This window comes from Pelmatolapia mariae, linkage group LG14 (assembly GCF_036321145.2).
Source record: "Pelmatolapia mariae isolate MD_Pm_ZW linkage group LG14, Pm_UMD_F_2, whole genome shotgun sequence".
Lineage (NCBI taxonomy): Eukaryota > Metazoa > Chordata > Actinopteri > Cichliformes > Cichlidae > Pelmatolapia > Pelmatolapia mariae.
Window position 1 is genome coordinate 21,405,054 of NC_086239.1, and position 7,873 is coordinate 21,412,926.

Consider the following 7,873-nt stretch of genomic DNA (forward strand, 5'->3'; position numbering starts at 1 on the left):
TCACTCCTTGACTCTCTCGGACACTCACCTAGCTGCCTCCCCTGGAATCATTGTTCTTCATCTCTCCAAATGAGCGATTTAATTCTTCTCACTCTTCTGAAAATTCTCACCTCGACATCCCTGATCGCATTTACTGGATTAACCCACCTTTTCTTCTCTTACAGTGAACTTATCTGCTGTGACATTCACAAAACTCTATTAAGATTCCTGAGTTAAATAAAACCTTTGCTCTAAAGAAACAGTTCACCACTGTGTCTGCATTTGGTTCTAAACTCAAGCCTTTGTGGTCATTTGTATTTTCTAATTAGTTTTTATTTTTATTTTGACACTTTGTTTTTATTCATTTTTAGTTTTATTCAGTCCATGAATGACTCATCAGACAAGCTGTAGTCATTTTTTTTTTTACCAAACTAACAGATACTAAAACTAAGATTTATTTTTTTTGACCAAATTCACAAAATCATTTTCAGTTCATTTTTGATTTTTATTAAATGTGGTATATAAACCAGATATGGAGACTGTCCACCTTCAAAGTAAAAGTTGTGTGCCACCACTATGGCTAACATGTTTCAAAAGGCCCAAGTTATTGCAAATGTATCCATTCCACTTCTAATCTTGTGTGAATGGGATCAAGTTGGCAATAACACATAATCTGCTTGTGATAATTGAGCAATTAATTGTGATAGGTGTGTGATAGCCCTGCGACAGACTGGCGACCTGTTCGGGTGTACCCTGCCTCTCGCCCTAAGACATCTGGGATACGCTGCAGCACCCTCACAACCCTGAAAAAGGATAAGTGTAAGCAGATGGATGGATGGATGGATGGATGGATGGATGTGTGTGATTGAAGTGTGATAAATCTGTGAAATTCAAATTCCCATTAACTTTTACACTGAATCTGTCAAATCAGATCTTCATAGATTACAATTAGAAATTTATATTTTGTCCACAAATAGTGGCATAGTTGCAACATGACATCGGTCATGTCATGGTCACAGGGAGATTGCCATCCTATTTTTCCTGATGTCTGACTGACATATTTAGCAGCAGTGAGGGCTTCCATTAATGCCAGGAAATCCAGACATCAGATAAAATGTCATTCAACACACTGTGTTCTGGGCACCTTGCAATGTTTACGAATAAAAGTCAGAGAAATTTTAGATTTCTACAACTATGAAGTCTGAGTTTATACTTTTAACAGCAACACTGAGAAAGAAATATAAAATAAAAGTGCACAGTTTTAGATAGTTCTCCCCTATAAACCATTCACAGCATAACACAAGGTCACTGAAACAGTTGTGCAATGAATTAAAAGGATAAACCCCACTTTCTTCCTTTTGTCCAGTGACTGCGTGAAACGTGTGTGACTATTTCAGAAAATCACTGATGCAAAACCTGAACTCTGATTTCAGATAGGCACAGAGGGAGGGAGTCTTGAACACCGTGAGCTGAACTCTGTGCTGATGGAATCTTATCATTCAAATACTGCCCCTGAATTTTGTGTCTGTTTTTGCTCCCACTAAAAACCCTGAAGGTCATCATCCTTCATTGGGAGTCAGTGTTGAACTCACTGCACAGCAGTGCACCTACATTCAAAATGAGGAAAGAGAAAGAAACAGTGCTAACAAAGTTCCCCAAAAAAACTTTACTGGTGCACATAAAATGGATCAAGGAATATTATGTTAGGAATACTGCTAGAAAGGCTTTTCCCATTTGTATTTTGTTTCATTGTCCTTATTAAGGATTTAGATTAGAGATTGAGATCAGGAAAAAATTCTTCTTTAGATACAGATTAAAAGTAAATCAGCACTGATACATATTCTGATATTTTTTTTTCTACTATTTCATATTATTAGCCACATTATATTACAGTGTATAGATACAGAAGCAATATTTCAGGGGTGTTGTATGTTCTCTTGCAATAATAAATGAGCTTCTACCACATAGACACAAATGCATACATTATCATGTATCGAACAGTTATTCATAAGCCATTATTCTCAAAGTGGGAAACAAAGCAAGCTGATTTCTTGCCCCTGGGGAAAAAAACAAAGGGCTCAAGGTGTTTTTTCTATTTGTGAATGATAATCGACTGCTCATGGTTAAGTACAAAATTAGACTGCAACAGCTGTGTCACCTGTGAAAGGCGGTGTGAATTGGATTGCTCCTCATTGTCTAGTCTAGCCTATACCAGCCGATGCAGCTGGCCGCCTCTGCTCTGTGGTTAATATGATTGACTGCTCCACTGTCTGTTGACTAATGTAATTGTCTGCAGCTATTTTGGTAAAGACTTGATCAGTGTAAAAGGCGACGGTCCCTCCTTGGTCACGGAAGGATCAAGTCACCTCCCGGGCGAAGACAGCCGCAGCAGGCTCGTGGCGGAGCCGCCGAGCGGAGCAGCCAGTCACCCCGTTTACGGTAGGCCAGCCACACCAGCAGCAGCATCACTGTGACAAGCGAGGAGCCAACCACCAGGCTGACTATGACCAGAGCCAGGTCCAGTTCTGATGGCTCTGAAAAAATACACAAACAAACAGACCATAAAAGTCACAGCCATGACTTGTTTGTGCAAGTCTCTTTTACTTTCATTGTGTAGCTTTATATGACGCACTCATGAGGAGAATATCTCATTTCCTGTCACATCATCTGCCGTGCATGCTCCGTTATCTCAGATCATCATTTTTGTGTAAGGACCAGCTAATAATTACCTATCTCCTCTGGAAAGGTAGAGTTCTTCACTTGTTTCAACATGGGTCCAAAGGATATGCGATTTTTCAGATTGGTGACAATAGTTTGCGAGCCCTCTGAGGGAAGTGCACGCCTCTGCCGAAGGCACTGCTACAAAAAGATGAGGAGATATGAAACAATTAAGTTTGGAAAATGGTGAAACAGCTAACAGGTTATTATCTGTTTGGGTGATGGATGGTTGTTCTTTCTGTCTGTGATGATAAACAGAAAGAAATGTGCACGAAAGCAACACAAATAAATCACTCCTCTGATAAATATTCTGGAAAAACCTGATTTCTTTCCTGGCAGTTTTTTTTTTTAGTTGAATAAAAAGAGCATGAGCAGAAGTATTTATTTCAAGTAAAGAGCTGCAAATAAGGATTTGAGCTTGTAAGGAATAGCTTTCATTTAATCTAGGCATCCCATTCTGATTTAGAGCAGCTCAAACAGGGTTTTTGCAATGCAATGTATAGCTTTTCTGTAGCTGATGTGCTTCACCAGAATACATAGTCTCACATCACGTGCAAAGAAGAAATACAATTTGTCACAACAAGAGGGGAGAAAGGAGCAACAGATGTGGACAAAGAAAGTTGCAGATAATGGGGTACAATTTGTGTCAAAGCTCAAACTCTCAAAGTGTTTTACTGCGCTATAAGATGGAGCTTTTATCGTCTATCATATATCCCCACTGTTTTACGTGACCACTGCAACAGGAAAAAACAAAAGAAAAATGGCTGAGAACTTAGCAATACTAGAAACACAGCTGCTGTGGGAGCTGTAGAAGTGCTCTTCAAAGCCAGACATCAAAATGAGTCTCTGGAGTTTTTCCTCTCTTTCACCTCCGCCCTCTAACATGCACTTGTCAGATGATTCCCCTTTTCCCATTAAATCAGAGCCCTCATTCCCAAAACAGCAGGATACAGGGGTTGGTATTAGAGCAATCGTATCCTTTGCTGCTCGTCTAGTGTTATTCTCTAACTTTGTGAAGACCTCATCTAACCTATTGTGTGTGTGTGTGTGTGTGTGTGTGTGTGTGTGTGTGTGTGTGTGTGTGTGTGTGTGTGTGTGTGTGTGTGTGTGTGTGTGTGTGTGTGTGTGTGTGTGTATAACCACGTGACCAGGGTTCCAGGCTGTGTGTTTGATTCCTGGGGTTAGCCTGCATGTCGGTCTTTGTATTCTTGCTAAAGAGTGAGATGTATAAAATACTTATTAGTATTAGCAATGGCATGTTGCATTAGTTGTACCAAAGTATTCTTTTCACTTTGATTCTGAAAAATTATGTATGCCTATGCTTTCAAATAATTTTCATTTACCCTCTCTCTTTGCTCTTGTACCCAACCAATTTAAAGGAGCCCACTCACTTCTAGTCTGTCTCCATGTTTTCCGTGTCACAAAATTTAAATTACCTTCAGTCGCTTGCTCTTTCATTCTCTCACATCATTACGCTGTGCACCCACTGCAATCTTACCCTTTCACAGTCAGAGTGGTTCCTCAGGCAGACACTCAGATCACAGTGTAGGTACACTACTGAGTAATTAATCATTTGGAAGAGACTGATGGTGAAGCTGGCACTCGTTGACAAGGCAGTGGGCAGTAGTGTGATCCCTGCTGGTTCTGCTGCTAACCTGAGGCACCAAAACAAATGCAGAGTATAACCTTAGTGGATTTTTTTTTTCTTTAAAAGAAATAGTGGAATGATTAAGGAAAAGCGGTTAAAGTGAGAAAATCCTGCAGGTAAAGTCTCGGTCACGCTGCTGCCACAGGCCATGGAAGCTGCAGCAATCAATAAACAGTGCACCGTTTTTGTGTCAATATTTTGGATTGGACTGAGCTGAACACTTAAAAAAACAATAAATCATATTAGGTAAATGTCAGCTTTTGTTTTAGGGTGTTGTAAGATTGGTAGTTATGGTATGTAATGTTAATAAGTTTTGCTATAAATTCTGATTTAGCGTCCAGAATATATTCACCAGTGTGCTGATTTTTTAATCATTTCCTCAACTCTTTAGGAGGTATTAAGGTTATTATTTCAAGGTAATTTAAAATGATTTACTGTTTTTTTTTCTTCATTTCACTCAGGAGAAATACATTTGAAAAAAAAACTGCACGTAACTGGTGTAAACATTTTTTTAAGTTTAACAGTCACTCAGACTTTGATATTTTACAGGTTGTCTATTTACAGTATATTGCTGCTTCTCCATATGTGTGGAGTGCATCCAATTTCCATCTATCTGACTGATCCTGGCTCAGAGAGATAACACCATCAACCTACAACAGCCTTCTCTTTATCTAGAATATTTAACTCTTAGAAATGGACCTGCAGCTTCCTGGATTGATGTGAATTATAGTAAAACTGTTTATCTGGTAAAAATAAATAAATAAAAATAGATATACTTTTAAGCAGTGACAGTCTAGCCCTATGTATAATAACAACCCTGGGCCGTGTGGATAAGTGTTACCTGGTAAAAATTTGATACCTGAATTTTTTTCATTATTTTATTCCCCCATCACCAGGTCAGAGATTTGGAAAAACTGAACATTTAAACTTACATTTAATCAAACGTTTAAATGAGACTGCATAACAACCTTATTACAAGAAGTCAACAAACACTGATGTTATTAAAGACATCAGAATTCTATCCATCCATCCATTTTCTTGACAGTTTATCCAATTCATGGTGGTGGGGGATTGCTGAAACACGAGAGTTGGAAAAGAACACAAACTCTTATTTCTGGCTTTCCCGTTTACCTGGAGAAAAGACAGCAGGTAGAGTTTGCAAGGTCTGGCTGGATGGTTGGAGACAGACAACAGGAGGTGACCCCGAGGTTTATCTGACTGTTGTTTGTCTTTAGGTTGATAACCACTCTGAGGTTCCCCTGGGCAGGTACAGCATCGCCAGGCTCTACACCTCTCCCAAGGTCAAGACTCATTTCTGCTGTGTAGTTTCCACTGCCACACAGGTCCTCTGAAACTTCTGTTATACTACCAACAAATTGGTGTATTTGCAACATGAATCTTAACATATTTACATCATAAATATCTTTAAAGAAGGGCGGCACCAAAAATGTTATTGTGTAAAGTACCGCATATTACATACTTTATGTTACTGCTAAACATACACACAGGAATTTTATTTTGTGATTGATTTCTCAATGTCGACATTCATTTACATCTACAGTCAGGTCCATAAATATTGGGACATCGACACAATTCTAACATTTTTGGCTCTATACACAACCACAATGGATTCCAAATGAAATGAACAAGACATGCTTTAACTGCAGAGTGTCAGCTTTTATTTGAGGGTATTTACATCCAAATCAGGTGAACAGTATAGGAATTATGACAGTTTGTATATGTGCCTCCCACTTCTTAAGGGACCAAAAGTAATGGGACAATTGGCTTCTCAGCTGTTCCATGGCCAGGTGTGTGTTATTCCCTCATTACCCCAATTACAATGAACAAATAAAAGGTCCAGAGTTCATTTCAAGTGTGCTGTTTGCTTTTTGAACCTGTTGCTGTCAACTGCCAGGATGAGATCCAAAGAGCTGTCACTACCAGTGAAGCAAGCCATCATTAGGCTGAAAAAAACAAAACAAACCCATCAGAGAGATTGCAAAAACATCAGGCGTGGCCAAAACAACTGTTTAGAACATTCCCAAAAAGAAGGAACGCACTGGTGAGCTCAGCAACACCAAAAGACTAGGAAGACCACGGGACACAACTGTGGTGGATGACCAAAGAATCCTTTCCCTGGTGAAGAAAACACCCTTCACAACAGTTGGCCAGATCAAGAAGACTCTCTAGGAGGTAGATGTATGTGCGTCAGAGTCAACAATCAAGAGAAGACTCCACCAGTGTGAATACAGAGGGTTCACCACAAGATGTAAACCTTTGGTGAGCCCCAAAAACAGGCAGGCCAGATTAGAGTTTGCCAAACGACATCTGAAAAAGCCGTCGCAGTTCTGGAACAACATCCTATGGACAGATGAGACCAACATCAACTTGTACCAGAGTGATGGGAAGAGAAGAGTATGGAGAAGGAAAGGAACTGCTCATGATCCTAAGCATACCACCTCATCAGTGAAGCATTGTGGTGGAAGTGTCATGGCGTGGGCATGTATGGCTGCCAGTGGAACTGGTTCTCTTGTATTTATTGATGATGTGACTGCTGACAAAAGCAGCACAATGAATTCTGAAGTGTCTCGGGCAATATTATCTGCTCATATTCAGACAAATGCTTCAAAACTCATTGGACGGCGCTTCACAGTGCAGGTGGACAACGACCCAAAGCATACTGCAAAAGCAACCAAAGAGTTTTTGAAGGGAAAGAAGTGGACTGTTTTGCAATGGCCAAGTCAATCACCTGACCTGAATCCGATTGAGCATGTATTTCACTTGCTGAAGACAAAACTGAAGGGAAAATGCCCCAAGAACAAGCAGGAACTGAAGACTGTTGCAGTAGAGGCCTGGCAGAGCATCACCAGGGATGAAACCCGGCGTCTGGTGATGTCTATGTGTTCCAGACTTCAGGCTGTGATTGACTGTAAAGGATTTGCAACCAAGTATTAAAAAATGAATGTTTGATTTATGGTTCTTATTCTGTCCCATTACTTTTGGTCCCTCAAGAAGTGGGAGGCACATTTGCAAACTGTTGTAATTCCTACACCGTTCACCTGATTTGGATGTAAATACCCTCAAATAAAAGCTGACACTCTGCAGTTAAAGCATGTCTTGTTCGTTTCATTTGGAATCCATTGTGGTGGTGTATAGAGCCAAAAATGTTAGAATTGTGTCGATGTCCCAATATTTATGGACCTGACTGTATTTTGATTTAGTATAGAAATCAGCTTTAGGACTTGCAGTCACATGAGTATCTCAGGTTGAACAAATACAGCTCTGAAAACTCTCCCCACCTCAGAGTTTTCACAGTTGTGAAGGGTAGTAATAGTTATGTCTAAGTTATTTTGCTCAGTTAAAATTCCTAATTGTGCTATAAACATTACATTGACTGCAGAAATAAATAAATAAACTGGCATCCTAGTCTGTTTGCCAACTGTGGTTCCTGACTTCTTTTCACAAATTAGGAAGAAAAAAAACCGTAAAAGTCATGGGATCATTTCTAGTCAATATTTCAATCATTCA